This window comes from Lathyrus oleraceus, chromosome 6 (assembly GCF_024323335.1).
Source record: "Lathyrus oleraceus cultivar Zhongwan6 chromosome 6, CAAS_Psat_ZW6_1.0, whole genome shotgun sequence".
Lineage (NCBI taxonomy): Eukaryota > Viridiplantae > Streptophyta > Magnoliopsida > Fabales > Fabaceae > Lathyrus > Lathyrus oleraceus.
This window is the reverse complement of record NC_066584.1, coordinates 81,202,805-81,221,749: the sequence shown is the minus strand read 5'-3', so window position 1 is coordinate 81,221,749 and position 18,945 is coordinate 81,202,805.

Genomic DNA, 18,945 nt, shown 5'->3' with positions numbered 1-18,945 from the left:
ATAGAAGAAATTTAGGTAAAAAATTGGACAGAACAAATATGGTTCATTGTTCATTTAGTACTTGGGTCATGTGTACATATATACTTATTTTATGATTATTAATATATAAATTTAATGGTTAACTTGATTCCAACTTTATATTGAGCTCTCTCTTCCATTCACCTTCCTTCTAGGCTCTAAGATTTGCAATTACTAGATTTTATTGGATCTTTTAAGTTGGTATCATTGAAAGGTTATATAATACAATATCATTAGATTATTAAGTAGTTATCTTGGATATATATATATATATATATATATATATATATATATATATATATATATATATATATATATATATATATATATATATATATATATAAGATTTTATATTAAACTTATTTTAGCATATGTAAAAGATTGTTTTTAATTAAAATGAAAATTGTAGCAGTTTACAATTTATTTTGGCTGAATTACAACGGTAAAAAATTACATAATTAGTAGACAATTACATCGGTTCTAACGAACATAATTTGTAGATATATACTTTTATGCAAAATATATGGCGTTTGAAACCGCCACTATTTTTAATCAGAAAACGCCACATTAAACTATGTATAAAAGGACATTTAGCACGGCGTTTAGATTTAGACCGCCACTATTTTCATACCGGTAACCAAATTGAAGGCGTTTTTGAAAACGTCGGAATTATAAATTGTGGCAGTTGAAACCGCCATAATCGTCTTATATTAAACACCACAATTAACGTGAATTTTTGTAGTGAGTAAATCATGTCTACAAAAGGAATTTCGATAGGAACCTAGCAAATATAGCACCTTGCACCCCTACAAGGTTGGCATACATGCCTTTGGATGAGGAATTTTACTCTCTTAAACTCCATTTAACCCATGGATTCACATGGGACAAAGAGCTTATGGGTGAGAGACATTATGTTACCATCCAGCCAACTGGCTAAGGAGACGAATTCGACGACAATGTCTGAGTTCGATGCATTAAAGCGAATTTCGACTTATGTAGCCAAAAATAGATTAAAGCAGCCTTAGAGACCGAGATACCACACATGGATATTGAAGCCAACTAATTAGATATATTCAACATGGGGTAAAGAATTAACATTGAGCCAAAGTTAATTAGAGATCCGCAATCAGCAAGCATAGAAGATCATATCTTGAAAGGCCAGAGGCTCAATTGCATCTACAATGATGAGCCTTTGGGCTTTGAAAAGGATCTCGTCGTGTCAGCAACAAAGATGCGTCCCCATGATCCGTTAGAGGAAGTCAATTTGGGTGATGGAATAATTAGGAGGCCAACATATATCAGTGCCAACATCGACATGTGTCTAAGGTTAGAGGTAATTAAATTACTTCATGAATTTAAAGATTTCTTTGCTCTGGACTATAAAAAAATGCTAGGTTTGAACAGAGATTTCGTGGAGTTAAAGCTACCAATAAAATCTGGGAAGAAGCCAGTCAAACATATGCCTAGACAGTTTGCGCCAGAGGTTATTGTCATACCCTAATTCTGACCCTGAATCCCCGAATCAATACATATATCATAGCTTTTACATCTCTGTATATCATAACATACATTTCATCCTGCATAATGCCTAAAATATCAGTCGAAATAAATTTTCGGATCTACAGGAAAATCGGTTGAATCAATTTTTAAATGTGTGTCAAATCAGCAGGAAAAAAATTTCAAAATCAAGCTTGCAGACATTGATTTTACTACGTTCCGTATATTTTAACATGATGTGTTTAATTTTTTTTCGACAGCTTTTTCTGTCACTTTTTGATTCGCCTGAGCATTTTAACCAGGCATTTTTTATTTCAGAATTTGAAAAAAACCTGTATGTTTTTCGAGAACTTTATTTCATGTTGATCATTGTGATGTAGCCATTTTAATTTTCTGGGCCATTTTGCACCCAATTTTTATTGATTTTTGATCCGTTTATTTTTGTTTTCCAATCAAAATAATCAGGAAAATATTTAGAATTAATCTTGTTTTTCGTTTTAATTTTGGTTGTGTCATTTATTTTTTATTAATTTTTGAAATTCCACTTATTAATTTAATTTTTTTTAGGAAAAATCAGAAAATAAAATAAAATAAAATAAAATTTCATTCAGCAAATGCCATTTGTCCACCCACCAATGGATCATTAGGTTGAAAGAAAATATCTCATTCCTCCACTACGATGAGGACACGTGCCCCATGTGCAAAAGGGACCACTCACATTTTTTTTTCTCTTTATCCACTCCCACACACGTGACATCCAGAAAGCTCATTTCAACAAAATAAATGTGACTCTCATTGGCCAACCTGTGCGGGACCCACACGTCAGAAGGCCTCTCTCACATTTTTGATTCTGCACCCTCACACTCAGACCCTCCCTTCATGTTTTGGTAAAAATTCACCCTCATGAACTCACAATACTCTATCTCATACATGAATTAAAAATATGAGAAATAAATAAGAAGAGTTTGAGTTTTTCGCGGGTACACCGCTCCTTCAACATCACCATCATCAAACCATAGTTGAACCCTTAACCACCACGACAACACCCTCACGTCCACCATCACCTCTACACCAACAACCACCCTCACCAGAAAACACCTTTGAACACCCCCATATTGTTTCCCTCCTTGTTCTTCATACAAACCTTCTGTGACTTCCTTCTTCCTCCCCCACACTCAACACAACCTCACCGAAACCAACCTTCCACAACAACCTTATCTCACACAAACCTTAATCACTGTGGATTCCACATCAACACTCGCATTGAAGCTCTTCACCGCGATAAACTTTGATTCGCATTTTGATTCTTTATTTGAACATAGTTAGTTTGGGTTTTTATTCTTGTTGTTGAAGAATGAGAAATTTTTTTGAACTTTCCTTTTGATCTGTTTGAAAAATTTGTTTGCTGAAAACGTAGAGAGGGAGATGAACAAGTGTGTGTTTATTATGTTGCTACTGATTTCACGTTCTTGTTACTTTTTGTTTTTTTTTTTCATTTATTTCAGTTTTTTAATTTTATATATTATTTATTTCCTATTGTTCACAGATTAGGGTCATGGGTGGAATGGTTGAGGCTTCGGTCTCCCAAGCCCTATGACCTGGGTTCGAGATCCGTGTGCCCTCATTCTCATTTTTTTATTTTATTTTTTCCCATTATTCTCGTTTGTTTCCTTTGTTGTTATTAGGCGCCATTGTTTGACAAATTAAGGTCATAGTTGAGTTCATTAAGGCTCACATCTCACAACCCTATTACCTGGGTTTAACCCCTGTCTACCACACATTCTTTATTTTTGTGCATTTTTCTATCTTTTTTCTACTTTTTATTTTGTTTTTTTGGAATTTCTTTTAATCGATTAATTTGTCATTTCTTATGGTTTCGTAGCATTTAACTCTTGTTATTTACTCTTTATTTGTAATTTTATTTTTATGTTTACTTTTTTTCATTTTTATTTCGATTATGACCATTGTAATTTCACAATACTAATGATTAATAAAGTCTGATACATGTGGGGTTTATTCTTCGATTTAATAAAGTCGGATTCGAAATTTTCATGTTATTATACCGCCGATTTTTTAGCGATATATTGATTGTATTTTGCAACGTTATGACCTTTGCATACGACATCTCCTTTATTGTCGATACACACAAACCGACTTTGAGCACATTACCTAGGGTTTTGCTTTCACTTCTCGACTTCTTGCTTATTTTATTTATCAATTGTGAGGTTTACCTAATATCGGTTTTGATACCGTTCTCTTTGCATTGTACGAATTAACCTCACCTTATGACTTCATTTGGTTGAGTGTTTGAATTCACTCCCATTCTATTTTTGCAATGATACGGTTTCACGTTAGCATTTCTCTCGATTCATGATAACAAACAACGATTCAACGCCATTATTGTTTAAATCAAATTTGAATTCAATTTCCAGTTGCACCGCACATCCTTGCGTTATGTGACATCCATTTACATCCTTGCATCATGATCTTAATCCACGCATCTTTCATTTTTACTTCTTTCGATTTAAATATTATGAATGTGCTTTGTACATATGATGTTGTGGGATATCTCTGATTCACATGGCTTACTCTTGGGCCTTCTTACAATAAAACCATTTTCTCGTGCACATACACTCATTTACTTGTGTTTGTTAATTGGCTTTCAATTTAATCGTTTCATTATCTCATATCCCCATTAACAAAATATACCCTCACTCCCATGACGTATAATAATTATATCGATTTATTCTTGATTGCTTATTGTTTAGATAGTTTCTAGCAATCCTTTTGAAAAAGAACAAAAATAAAAACTCGATCCAACATCGAGTATTTCTCAAAGACCAAATAATTCATCCATTTCAAACCTTTCGTTTCATTCCACTTTCAATCTCTTCTCACTTTCAAACCATTTCATTCAAACTCTTTTGCAATCGATCATTAAATACTTAATTCAACATCAAGTCATTTTCCCAATGAAAATCAAAGATACTTAATACTTATCAAACACTTTTCAATAAAGATGGAAACGGAACATGGTGGATACTACGAGCTCCTAAAACTAAGATTCGAGATGGATATCTCGTTCATCCTAGCTCTCACAATTATTCAAAACTGTCAATTCAGTTTCTTCAAACCTTTTCTCAATCAAATATCAAAACATCAAAGAGATATCAAACACTTTTGCAAATAAGATGGAAATGGAACATGGTGGGTACCGCAAGCTTCTGAGGCTAGGATTGAGATATATATCCCGCCCATCAAAGTTCTCTCCATTACTCAAAAAACATTCAAACTAATCAAAATCTTTTCTCATTGTCATGCGATTGATCCTCAAACCCTTTTCTCAAATGAAAGTTATTTTGTCTTAAGACGACGCATAAACAATGTTTCGTCCACTTGAACGTGTGAGTAAGCTTGCGACGTTGCCCATAAATGTTGATGTGTAAATCCATTCGACCATGATGCAAATGTTCCCTTCTCGATTCTTTTTGGGTAACCAACAATGTTTCAATCGATTGACACAAAGTAGCTTTCACTAAAATCGACCAAAAAACAAATATTTTCTATCCAGAACTACATAAGCCTTGAATTATATATTGCACCCGGAGATACGTAGGAGCAGGATTTATAAATCTTGTCAGGCACATTAATAAAATATCCAAAAACATTTTCTTTTTTATTTTGAGCCTATTCTTCTTTCCTCTTAATAAATCGATAATCCTAACATTTCTAAGCTAACACTAATGTGCACAACAAACCTAATGGTTCCCGTTGAGTACAAAGGATGTGGGGGGTGCTAATACTTTCCCCTTGTGTAATCGACTCCCGAACCTTGATTTGGTTACGAAAGCCAATATCATTGTCGTTATTTCTTGGGTTTTATCGATATTTTCCCTTTCCTTTTTAGGAATGAATAAAGTTCGATGGCGAATTTGTTTAGTCCATCATGCGAACGTGCGATTGCACTTCTCTAAGTTGTATTCCCATTTTTCGAGGTGCGGAAGTTATGTGTAAAATAAAATAGGAGGTCAAAAGACTCCTTAAAAGACAGTTCATAAGGACAACAAGGTATGTCTAATAGCTTTCAAATATTGTTCCAATGATTAAAAAAACGGAACAATGAGGGTTTGCATCAAATTCAGAGATCTGAATGCAGTAACCCCAAAAGAAAAATATCCATTTTTTGTCGCCAAAATGTTGGTCGACTCAGCAGCGAGTTTCGAATATCTTTGTATACCTGATGGTTATTCTGGTTATAACCAAATTTTTATTACAGATGAAGATGTATCGAAGACTGCGTTTCAATGTCTAGGAGCCTTAGGTACCTATGAATTGGTGGTGATGCTAATTGGCTTGAAGAACACTGGGGAAACTTACTAGAGGGTGATGAATTTGATTTTTCATGATTATATCGAAACATTTATGCAAATATATATTAATGATATAGTCATTAAGTCTGAATTTGGAAATGGTCATCTCAACCACCTTTGATAATCTTTCGAAAGAATGAGGAAGTTCAAACTAAAAATGAATCGTCATAAGTGTTCTTTCTATGTGCAGGATGGAGATTTCCTTGGCTTTGTTGTCCTTAAGAAGGGCATCAAGATTAACTAGAACAAGACTAAGGCCATCATGGAAACTCAACCTCTTTCGACCAAGAAAGAACTCCAATCTTTATTAGGGAAGATTAATTTTTTTAGGAGGTTTATCTCAAACCTTAGTGGCAAGATTCGACCATTCTCGCCGCTACATCACCTAAAAAAGGAAGTGTTCAAATGGAAGCCAAAGCATCAAAGGGTTTTCGACGACATAAAAGAGTACTTGATAAATCCTATGATTTTTTCCCCTCCTATTAGAAATAAATGCATGAGGTTGTACATTTCTACTTCAGACCCGAGTATAGGAAGTATGTTAGCATAAAAGGATGATAATGGTGACGAAATGGTCATATTATTACCTCTGTCGGGTCTTAAACGATACAAAAACTAGGTAAAATATTATAGAAAAGATGTGACTTTGTTTGTATTTCTCATGTATGAAATTAAAATATTATATAAAAACCAGTTGATATGTATGTGTCTTTCCATTTCGACATTATTAAACACATGTTATCTAAACCAATTTTACATAGTCGAATTGGAAAACAGAATCTCGCCATGAAAGAGTATTCCCTAACATATGTGCCTTTAAAGGCAGTGAAGGGGAAGGTGGTCTCCGACTTTATTTGATCATGCGATAGTTGAGGCACCTCAAATTTATTTAGAGCCCTAACCTTGGAAGCTTTACTTCGATGCCTCCAGTCATAAAATTGGAACTTGCATTGGAATTTTAATAATTGCACCTAATAAGGTTTCAACGAAGTTCAAATATATAATTAATGACTCTTGCTCAAATAATGAGGCTGAGTATGAAGCATTAATAACTGGTCTCGAAGTCTTGTTAGATTTGGGGGCAAAAAGAGTCGAAGTTAGAGGAGATTATGAATTAGTTGTTAAGTAGATAATGAAGGAGTACATATTTATTAAGGAGAACTTAATCATGTACTTTGTTATAGAAAACCGACTAATCAAGTGTTTCGATTTTGTGGACATTCAACAAGTTCCTCGACTTGAAAATCACAAGGAAAATGAGTTGGCACAAATTGCCTCAGGGTACAAAGTGTCTAAAGGAAAGTTAGAAGATTTGTCTAGGTACGAGGAAGAGTAAAATCGACAAGGTTGTTTCCTTCAGATCTAGTAATGACGAAGTTAAGGTTAGCAAATCCTAAAAATTTTAAAGTCTTTGCCATTGAAAATTTGACTGATACTGACTGGAGAAGACGAATAGTCGAATACTTAAAGAATATGACTGGACCAAATTATGAGTTATGTTATCATAGAGAACAAATTGTTCAAAAAGACGTCTAAGGGTATATTTCTCAAATTCCTTGGTGAGAATGAGGTGTGTCTAGCTATATCGAATGTTCACAGTGGGGCATGTGGTTTCCATCAAGTGGGGAACAAAATGAGATGGTTGTTGTGTCGACAAGGCATTTATTGGCCTACCATGCTAAAATATTGTATTGAGTTCGCTAAGGTTGTCAAGAATGTCAAGTGCATGTGGGCTTTCAACATGTCCCTACAAGCGAATTACATGAAATTGTGAAACCATGGCCATTCAAAGGATGGGAATTGGATTTGATTGGTGAAATTCAACCAACATCATCTAAAAGTCAGACATATGTTTTGGTGGTTATTGAATATTTTACTAAGTGGATAAAAGTGATTCCTTTAGTCAATGTTGAATAAGAAGCAATGATAAAGTTCATTCAGAAACATATTATTTATATATTCAGAATTTCCGACACCAATAAAACTGATCAATGATCGATATTCACTGGTCGAGAGATGCATGAATTCTCCTTTGAGATGGGGATTAAGTTATTAACGTCTACGCCTTATTATACCCAAGCTAATGGTCAGGTTGAGGCAGCCAATAAAGTCATTATTGGTTTGATTAAGAAGCATGTGGGGAAAAAGCTAAAGAATTATCATAAAACCCTGGGCCAAGTCTTATGGGTATGTAGATCATCTCTTAAATAGGCGACGAATACAACTCCCTTTCGTTTGACTAATGGACACGAGGTTGTCTTACCTGTCGAGATATATTTCTAGTCGACTCAAGTTCATAGGCAATATGAAATTCCATCCGACCATTATTGAATATGATGTTAGATGAGATGGTTGATTTGGATGAAGAAAGGTTAGTAGCGTTGGATGTCTGGATAAGGCAAAAAGTGTGGGTGGTTAAGGCCTACAATAAAAAGGTTAAGGTAAAGACCTTTTCAGTCGAAGACTATGTGTGGAAATTCATTCTACCTATTGATCGAAGAGATAGGAATTTGGGTAATGCTTATGAAATCAAAGAGTTAGCATCTGATCATTGAAACTTGAGAGTAAATGGGAAATACTTAAAAAGGTATAAACCTATGTTACACGAAATTAGAATTGCAATAGAATAATGTACATAGAAGCGAAAGCGCCAAAATGGTATTTATAAAAGTGCCAAGATGACAAAGTCATTACAAGATATTAAAAGCAAGAAAAATCAAAGTACAAGTTAAACATGGAATTTGGATTTGAATTCCTAGAGCTTGGTTTTCAAAAAGTTGAGCCTTGCAATCAAACGATCATGGGTCTCTTCTAGAGAGTTGATTTCAAGTCCCAGGTTGAGAGAAACTTCAGAATGTTCAAAACCTTTGGTGGCATCCCGATTAATTATTTCTCTGATAGGAAGTGATTTCTCCTAGGCAAGCTCAACTTTTTGCCTTTTCAGGTTGTCGATCTCTTTGGTCAATTCAAGAATTTTGGCACGACATTATGCAATATGTTCATCGAGTGAAGCTTTCATGTCCATGTACTCTTGGAGTTTAGTTTTAAGCTTGTCAACTTCCTTCTCAGAAGCATCACTCAAGTCCCAGACTACAACCATAACCTCTTCTGTTTGTTGGAGTTAAGTGATGTTGGTTATTTTAGGTCACTGTCCCGACAGACCTGGTAGAAATAAGCTTCAAAGTCGAACAAGAATTGGACCATGGAATCAGAGACTTGGTGTTTGTTGAGCTCGACCAATAATGTTCAAAAATAAGTACCAAGTCGAGCACTTTGATGGCATTGAGGAGATCAACTTCAAAGACATTTGTTTTTAGTTGTTGGATCAAGAGGTTCACTGAGTCGTCACCTGTGCCAGGCAACAAAGTATCTGAGGAGTGGAAAGATCTAGAGCCAGTTGAAACCTTGTGGAGTTTTTGAAGTCTATTTAGAGCCTCTGTTGGGTTCTTCCTTTAAAGGGCAAGAATTTCTTCTTGGCTCAGAGAAATGTTGGATGATGAGTGATGAACAACAGGTTGGGCTTGTTTTTCCGTGACAGTAGCAGGTTGACCTTCCTTTTCTGTCGGAACCGTTTTGACATTCGGGATAGTTTGCTCCTGTTTCATTGCTTCAGATCTTTTATTGTTAGTTTGTCGAAAGACGAGTTATCATGAACAGAAGCTATGGTGTCAACCAAATTTTATTTTCTTTGGGGGGACAATTATTTCATTAGCCTCCTCCTCAATATTTGGTTCGGTAGAGATACTTGTACCTTCACCAAGTGCTTTGTTCTCTAGATGAACAAAGGAGAGGATAAAGTCAATAAAGTTTAACCAATGAATATGATAAAATGTTTCAGAAGGAATCAAATGGGGGATACCTGTTGATTCGTCCACCACGTTCTCGTCCAGCTTCGACGGTTCCTAAAAATGGAAAAAATGGTTAGTTTTGGAGATAAAAATTGAGAAGTAAATTTGTGTATTGTATGAAGCAATACCTTAGGATCATTTTCTTTGACTGGAATATCTTTTGGCTCATCCTGCACTTGCTCATTAGTAGAAAAGTGTTATTTTCCCTTGCCTTTATGGGAGGGACCAACAGTCTAGGTCGTTGTTTCTTTTTGAGGAATGATTTTGGGGGCAGCGCCTTTTTTGCTAATAGTTGAATTGAAAGGAGTCTTCGGCTTAGTCCTTGAGAAAATAAGTCTTTTCACTATCCTCTGATTTTTCAACTTCAGCCATAACTTCTGTGGGTTTTGGAGTATCCTGTTGGGAAAAGATTGTTTTATTTTGCTGTCATCGAAGCCATTAAAGGAGAAATCAAATACATACTTGTGTTGAGGTAATCTTTTTGGATTTATGTTTCTTCTTGGTTTTGGTAGTTGCAGGGGAGTCGAGATCGCGTTTTCGATTCTGAAGAGAAAGAAAAGTTAGAATAATTTAGAGGATTGGCTAAATGTGAAAAATAAAAACTTGCCTTTTTCTGTTGAAGTTCTTCTTTTGTCTTATCTTCTCCAGTATTTGAAGGGCCTTCAACATTCGTGTCACCCTTTGCTGCAATTTCATCTACAACGAAAATATGTCAGAAATAAAAGGTATTAAGAAAAAGAATTTAAATGATTAAATATATATATATGTTTTCTTCTCTGGATTCTCTCATAAGCTAGATAAGGCAGTCGTCATCCTCTTTCGGAAATTTTGTTAAGAATAATGGCCTTGAAAGTAGCTTGTCCATCCGTTATCGAATTCCACTGTTAGAAAGAAAGATGGTTGAAAATGGAAAGTAGGCAATTAGAGAACTTAAGGAGGAGCAAACGCCATGCAGTCTCTATATTCCATCATAGTAAATTTCCTTTGTGACCAGCAAATATCATTCTCCCAAGAGTAGAGCGAACTTGACAACATTTGGCTAAAACCAAACTGTCTAGCCACTAGATTGGGTTGATAGCCAATAAAGCCAAAACCAATCGTTCTAGTTTAAATTCAAGTGGAAAGGAGCTTCAGAGTAAAAAAGGATGCCTAGATAGAGTTCGACATTGCAGTGGCTGAATGGGTTACACCAGGGAACCTATTTGAAAATCAAGATGGACCAAAACACATGTCCACAAAAGGAGCCCTGGTCGAAACAAAAGTTTTCGACTCAAGGAAAAGGTTTATGTATTTCATAAAGCTTATTTCTGAAGGGTTTTCATAGGGAGTATCTAAGGAAAGTCGGATGGATTTGATACTTCTGTAATTAGTTTCTTCCAACAAAGCTTTCAACTCAATTTTATGAAACTTAGGTTCAAAGGTAATATTTTTAACCAGGGTTGCAAGAGCCATAAAGGTCTGGAGATGAGATATGGTTTGTTGATTTAGGGAAGGTGTTTCAACTTGTAAGGAGCATTTCCAAGTGATTAATATAAATTGGCTAAAAGCAGTTTTGCTACAGATATGTTTCGACCCTCACGAAATTGGATTGCTAGAATAACGTTTTTTCGCTATCTATAAAGATCCTGAATAGAAAAAATAGTAAGAAAGCCAAAGGGTCAAGAAGGATATGTGCTCTTGGTCAGAGACCTCGTCAGTTTTCTTGTCAAGTTGGTAGATAATTAAGTTTTTGAAGTTGAAGCATTCGAAAATAAATTCATTGTCAGTTTTTATGGTAGGGGTGAATGTTTCGCCAAGAGGGTTCAATCTCGTGATGACTGCTACGTCGAACAAGGTTGGCGTATGCATTCCACAAGGGAACTAAAAAGTGTTAGTCGAACCCTTCCAAAAGAAGATTGACACAAGAAGCATGATTGAGTTATACCTAGGGTCAGTTCTAGAGATTTAAATCATGTCGAAGATGCCTAGGTCTTCCCATTATTTTTGTCTTTTAATTTCAACTTTATTGAGCCACGCAAGGTACTCTTTGCTTTGGGTAGGAGGCGCACATCGAAAGACACACGCAAGTGTTTCCATGAAGGATGGGTCGAGTGAGAATTTTTCTAATGTTGAGGGCATGGTTACAAGATAACACGGGAAAAAGTTCTTTACTTTCTAAGGTTGAGACTTAGTTGTTGGGTATGGTCCTAAGAACGCTAGCAGCTCACCAGAAAGTGTAAATGGAATGAGTGCCTGTTTTTGCCAAATGGAGATTTTATCTTTAGCCATTGGTGGTTCAAGGAAGAAATCCCTTCCTTCCTCAGTTTCTGATGGCAAAATTGTGTAAGCCCTTAGATTCTTCCCAGCATCAAATCTGTTGGTTGAAGTGTTAGTTGTCATTGTTAAAGTTTGAATAGCTTGTTGTGAAGAAAAATGGTTTTTCTGTATGCGAAAGGTTGAGAGAGAAAGTGAAGAAGATGAGCAGAGAGTATTATGGAGTTATTTATAGAGTTTATTTCCTTCCTAGTATAAGACACTTGGCGGACGTGCGTGAATTTGAGGTTTTCGTGTTTCAAGAAGTGAAAAAATTTATGCGAGTGGAGTAGTTAATGAGATGTGCAAAAGCATGACCTCTTTGAAAATAGTAGCAATAATGGGATTCTTAGAGGTTTTTCTGGATAATGACAATGCATAGTAAAGTGGTAATGATGATGATGATGTTAGTGAGGGAGTTGGAACAATGTCAAAAATACATTAAAAAATGTCACATTTCTCTATTTTTATCTGAAATCGAAACATGACATTTAGCGGGGAAATTTGTTATCTCAGATTTTCGACATCAATATTAAATTACGAGAAAATCATAAATATCATGTGATAATGGTTTTTTGTTAGACAAGTTGAAATGGTTAGTGATTGCCATGAAGATTTCGACGAATTCGATTTGTCGGCAAGGAGTTTTTGTTATGGTCAGACAAAGATCAGGAAATTTTGGGGCTTAGTGAAATTCAAAGTTTTCAAGTTATTCTCTATGCATTTGAATGAGGTGTGAATGTATAAGATCAAACAATTATTGAATGACAAGTGGAAGTTTGTCGAAGACGAAGGCTGCATGGAGGCGAAGACGTGGCATATTTTGCTTAATTGGCAATTATAGACGGTTAACTTTGGATTAGTATATAAGTAGAATTCACTTTGAGTTTTAAGAGTCCTCAATTGTAGGCAAGTTCTACAAAACTCAAAGTATTTATGTGATTGAGAAAAGAGTTGAGAATGACATATGCGTTCCACTTTTTACAAATTGAAGTCTTAATATTCAACTCATTTTTTTGCAATTAAGTTACTTTTAGTCATTTTATTTCAAGTTCTTTTCATTTCGATTTCAATTTAAATTCTAGCCATTTCTCAAACTTTGCATTTTGGCATTGATGTCAAAAAATTGTTTAAACCTTATGATTTACACAAACATGTCCTAAAATCTTTTCGAGTTTAATCCCTTAAAAAATTTGAAACTTATTTTTGTTTACTAAATTTCACGGTAAATAATACCCCTACCATTATCCCTATATTCTAACATTTATTAAAATATTTCAATTGTATTATTTTTATTTATTATTAAATTTTCGAAATTAAATTTGTTTCCCCTTACATTTGTTTATCTGAATACTTCGCAAAAGAATTTTGGTAACTAATTTTTTTTAATGTATTGGAACATTTGCCAAAAGAGTCCTGGTAAGCAAATTTTTAATTTTTAATGTATTGGAACACTTGGTAAAAGAGTTTTGATAGTCAATTTTTTAGTTTTTTATGTACCAGATAATCTTATTAAAGTGTTCAGATAGTTTTTGAATTGTTCACCGGATAACTTAATTAAAGTGTTTTAATTACTTTCAAATTGCTTACCAGACAACTTGATTAAAGTGTTCCTGTGGTTTAATATTTTTTTCAAAAATTTTGACTTTAGACGACGGTTTCAAACCGTGACTAAAAGTGGTGTAGTTTGTAAAATCCATTTTAGGCCACAAATTTCTTCGGTTGCCTAAACTCGTTTTGTTTTATGCTCCAGGGGACTTAATTAAAATTTTACAATGCAAATTGTTTACTTTAGACAATAGTTTAAAAGCTTTGCTAAAAGGGGTGTAGTTCGCACAGTGGATCACTTTACACCACGTTTTTCTTATGTTGCATAAATTCTTTTTGTTTTAGACTTCGGGATAAATTATCAAAATTTATCTGAAATGTAATTTTTTTTTTCAAACATAAACTATTTATTTAAGGGTATATTAGTCAAATTTAATGAGTTGTATGGATAGAGGGATAGTTTTCGAGGTATGGGGTAAAATTTTCATATTTTACGATCTAAAAAAGTAGTTAGCCCATAACAAATAAAGCATATTCATTTACTATCAATGACTGTCTAGTGTAGGCCAAGATTATCATTGTAACATCAAGCTAACGATATTATACTAAAGATGTCATTCCTCTAGTTTTGGGAAAATTTTTTTAAAATATCCAGAATTTTTAAAAAAATTTCAAAAATATCCATTTTTTCCAAAAAATTACCAAAATGGGCAATTTTTGCCCTAGTTTCCTACATGGGCGCCACCCTAGTTGGCGCCTACCCTTAAAGGGTAGGGCAAGTCGCCACTAGGAGTGGCGCCTACCCTTAAAAATTTTTTTTTTTTTTTTTTTTTTAAATATGTTTTTTTTTTTTTTTTTAATTTTTTTTAATTTATGAATTTATATTTTTTCTAAATTATATTAATTTATATTAACACATATATATAAATAAAATTATTTACAAGATATATATATATATATATATATATATATATATATATTAATTTATATATATACTAATTTAATTTATAAGTAATTATTATTATTTAAAATTTTTTGGAAGAATTAGGGTTAATCATGTTAAGGTTAATTTATCAATTATAATTAGGGTTTATTGATCGGTTATAATTAGAGTTTGGTAGTTATGACCTAATTGAAACCCTAATTCCGTATAAGATTAAGTAATCAAGTGCGACACTAATTAGGGTTAGGTAGACTGGTGTACAACCCAGATCTTTTCCTATAAATAAAGTGTTATTTCCTTGCATTTTCTTCACCACTGTTTCCTATCACTTTCTGTATCAAGTTGAGTTCATGGCATCCCCAAGACCTTCGTCATGGCAGCGAACATCATCAAGGCGCCCGGATCCTGAACCAGTAATCTTAAAAAGGGATGGGCATGTTATTTTCTCGCCTTTGAAACCTCCAATGGAGATGAAATTTTGGAACATCCGTTCGTTGGACCAACTAAAAAGGTCCTTGATGTCTTGGTTAGAGGGAGATTACCAACCTGGTGAAGTCATCAGAAGGATTCAGAGGCTTAGAACAAGGTTCTCATTTGAAACTGGAGAAACGATACGTTGGTGGGTTGAAGTTGAAAGCGACATTGATTGCATCCAAATGATGCATGGATCAGACGACATAGTGTTAACTGTTGTAATTTCTTAGATTTTAATGGTTGTTTGTCATGTTGTTGTTGTATTTGTTATTGTTCTAGTACTTGTTCTTGTTTTAGTACTTGTTTTTGTTCCAGTATTTGTTTTTGTTTTAGTAATTGGTGTTGTAATGTTAGATGTTTGTGTTTGTTGTTCAAGTGTCATCTTCTATTTGGAATAAAAAGTAAACTTTAATTTAAAATGATTTTGGTACACAGATTTATGAAAGTGAAAACTAAGTTGTGGAACTAGATCCACGATATGGACATTTGTTCTTATTATGCCCTAGTTGTCTACATATGCTACACTTCCTCTGCATTTTCTCTGCGACGTCCATTTCAGTTCTAATGCGCCTGCTATTTGGGCGACCACTTTTATTCCGCCGCATCGATTCGTTGTGCCAAACAATTTCCCCGTCATACTCTGGCCAATACGCCTCCAATGCTACCACCGGAAAGGGATTGTCGTATACATTGAGCAATGTTGCAACTTTGTAGATTGGAGACACTAGCGATAATGCATCGAAGTGGCTGTGTGAACACGCTGCAATGACATGGGAACAAGGCATACGATAGGCCTGAAATTGACCACAGTCGCACCAACGGTCTGGTATTAGGACCCTATACTCTTGTCTGGGCAGCCCTTGGTTGTGGTCAATTGTTTCCTTGACACTAAAAGTGTGGCCATGGCGGTCGAATTCCGTAACCCGATGGCTGCTGGCTTTGGCAGATTCCTGCCTCATAAACTTCATGCAGGCATCACTATATACTTGACTCGTCTGCAACACTTCATTCCAGCGCCTGCCTCTTGTTACGAACAACGTTGCCATCCGAAAATAGGTCGCAGTCACCAATGCGGTTACCGGGAGGTTACGTATGCCCTTAAACACGCCGTTCATTGATTCCACAAGATTTGTTGTCATGTGGCCCCACCTCACCCCATCGTCGTATGATCTAGTCCACTTCGCTCTGTCGATATTATCGATCCACCTCCCTGCATCAGAATTTGCCAACACTATTTCCCGGCGATAGTATTGGAATCCAGGTTGGTTTAATGCATACCCCGCGTTTATCAAATGTTGCTTCAAGAAGTTATCCTTGAACTCCCGCATAAAATTTTGAGCAATATGCCTGATGCAGTAGACATGGGTAGACGGGGGGTCATGCCAACCATTTGCTGGATTATTGTATGCACTGTCTATTGAAGCGTGCCTGTCAGAAATCACGCAGATGCCAGCTTGTGGAGTCACGTGCGTTCGAAGATTCTTAAGGAAGAAACTCCAAGCAGCAGCCGTTTCTCCTTCCACCAATGCAAAGGCTATTGGGAAAATATTTGAATTGCCATCTTGTGCGACCGCCATCAGTAACGATCCTTTGTATTTCCCATACAGCCAAGTTCCATCGACTTGAACAAGTGGTTTGCAGAATGTGAACCCGATGATGCAGGGACGGAATGCCCAGAAAAGTCTATGGAAAATTCCATTACCTTCTAGACGAGTTCCGTCAGGGGATTGTGCAGGCAAGGTCTCCATTATAGTAACCGTCCCAGGTGAATACAATCGTAGTGCAGCCAGGTAGCGTGGTAGTTGTTTGTATGATTCCTCCCAGTTACCGTACACCAGTTCAATTGCCTTGGTTTTCGCTAACCAAGCCTTTCTGTATGACGGTGTATATTTGAAAACAGCCACACAATGGGAGATAATTGTTTTGACCTTCAGTGACGGGTCAGCCTCAACTAGAGGTAATATGGAATGGCAGATCATGTCACGGCTAAGTTTGCGATGATCCTGTGCCATGTTGGTGTTGACGCAAATGTGAGCTTGAGATATGGACCCTATCACCCACGCATTATGCTTCTTCTTGTACGATGCCATCAACCTATATCCACACTCCGGATTTTTGCATACAATAACGTATCTTTCCGGATTTGATTTGATAACATCGTAGTCAACACAATTTTTCAAGTGCCAGTTCTTTATTGCTAACAGACACTCTTCCTTGGTCCGAAATTGGTCACCCTTCTTTAAGTCCTCATCAGACCTCATATATGGGTTGTAGAACATATCTGATGAGGGCTCATCCTCGCCCAAGTTAAGTGTTGTGAAGTGCGCAGGAGGTGAGTAGCGTTGCGCTATAGGTATTTGAGCTTGGTCTTCGTCTTCAGAATGACGGTTCACCAAGTCATCAACCACGTCTTCAGCATCATCAACCACATCGTCTTCAACGTGGTGCTCAGCATCTTGTTCGTCATCAATCATAGGATCAATAACCTGTGATTGAATATTCTGAGTTGGTTGAGGTTGTTCCAACACAATGTACAACACTATGTATTCGTAACCAGAGTACTCATGGTTACGAAGCATGTATTGTGTCTCCATGTCATTTTGAATCAATGACTTATAAAACTTGACAGAGTTGTTTTCTGAAAAAAAAGGTTGTTGATAAAAAATTTGGGACACGGGTTGTCTTAGTTTGGACTCAATCTTCCTCTTCAGATAAGAGAAGTCAGCTCCTCTATTTAGACAAAAACGAGTGCATTCGGTGTTTCTAAATAGGAAGCCAGACATATCACATTCATAAGTCTCACCATTGACGTGAGCTTTGATTTTGTATTGTGATGAAGATGCCATGTTTTGTGAAGACATTGTGAAGGTTTTGTGAAGGTTTTGTGAAGGTTTTGTGAAGGTTTTGTGAAGATATTGTCAAGGTTTTGTGAAGATTGCTGTGAAGATATTGTGAATACCTTTGCGAAAATGTGTGTGAATATTTATACTGCAAGAATCTTACTGCCTATCCATCAAGTCTTCACCACCAAGTCTGAACTTAGTCTCAGAGATTCCCATGCATGCCTGTTCCCCATCAAGTCTTCACCACCAAGTCTGGCAGATTCCCACGCATGCCTTACACGTGTCACACCCTTGAATGCAATACTCCCACCTAGTCTGTACTAATGCATGCCAACCTATCCACCTAGCCTGAACTTAGTCTCAGAGATTCCCATGCATGCCTGTTCCCCATCAAGTCTTCACCACCAAGTCTGGCAGATTCCCACGCATGCCTTACACGTGTCACACCCTTGAATGCAACACTCCCACCTAGTCTGTACTAATGCATGCCAACCTATCCACCTAGCCTGAACTTAGTCTCAGAGATTCCCATGCATGCCTGTTCCCCATCAAGTCTTCACCACCAAGTCTGGCAGATTCCCACGCATGCCTTACACGTGTCACACCCTTGAATGCAACACTCCCACCTAGTCTGTACTAATGCATGCCAACCTATCCACCTAGCCTGAACTTAGTCTCAGAGATTCCCATGCATGCCTGTTCCCCATCAAGTCTTCACCACCAAGTCTGGCAGATTCCCATGCATGCCTTACACGTGTCACACCCTTGAATGCAACACTCCCACCTAGTCTGTACTAATGCATGCCAACCTATCCACCTAGCCTGAACTTAGGTGGATTCCAGTCCTAATCAAACCCAAAAACCACATGTTGTATTCGTACCATTTCCAGCACAGGGTCATGTGAATCCTTCCATGCAGTTAGCCAAACTCTTCCGTTGCAACGGTTTCCACATAACCTTTGTCAACACCGAGTTCAACCACAAACGTTTGATTAAATCTCTTGGAGAAGAGTTTGTGAAAGGTCTCCCAGATTTTCAATTCGAGACCATACCTGATGGTTTACCAGAATCAGATAAGGATGCAACACAGGATATTCCAACGTTGTGTGATT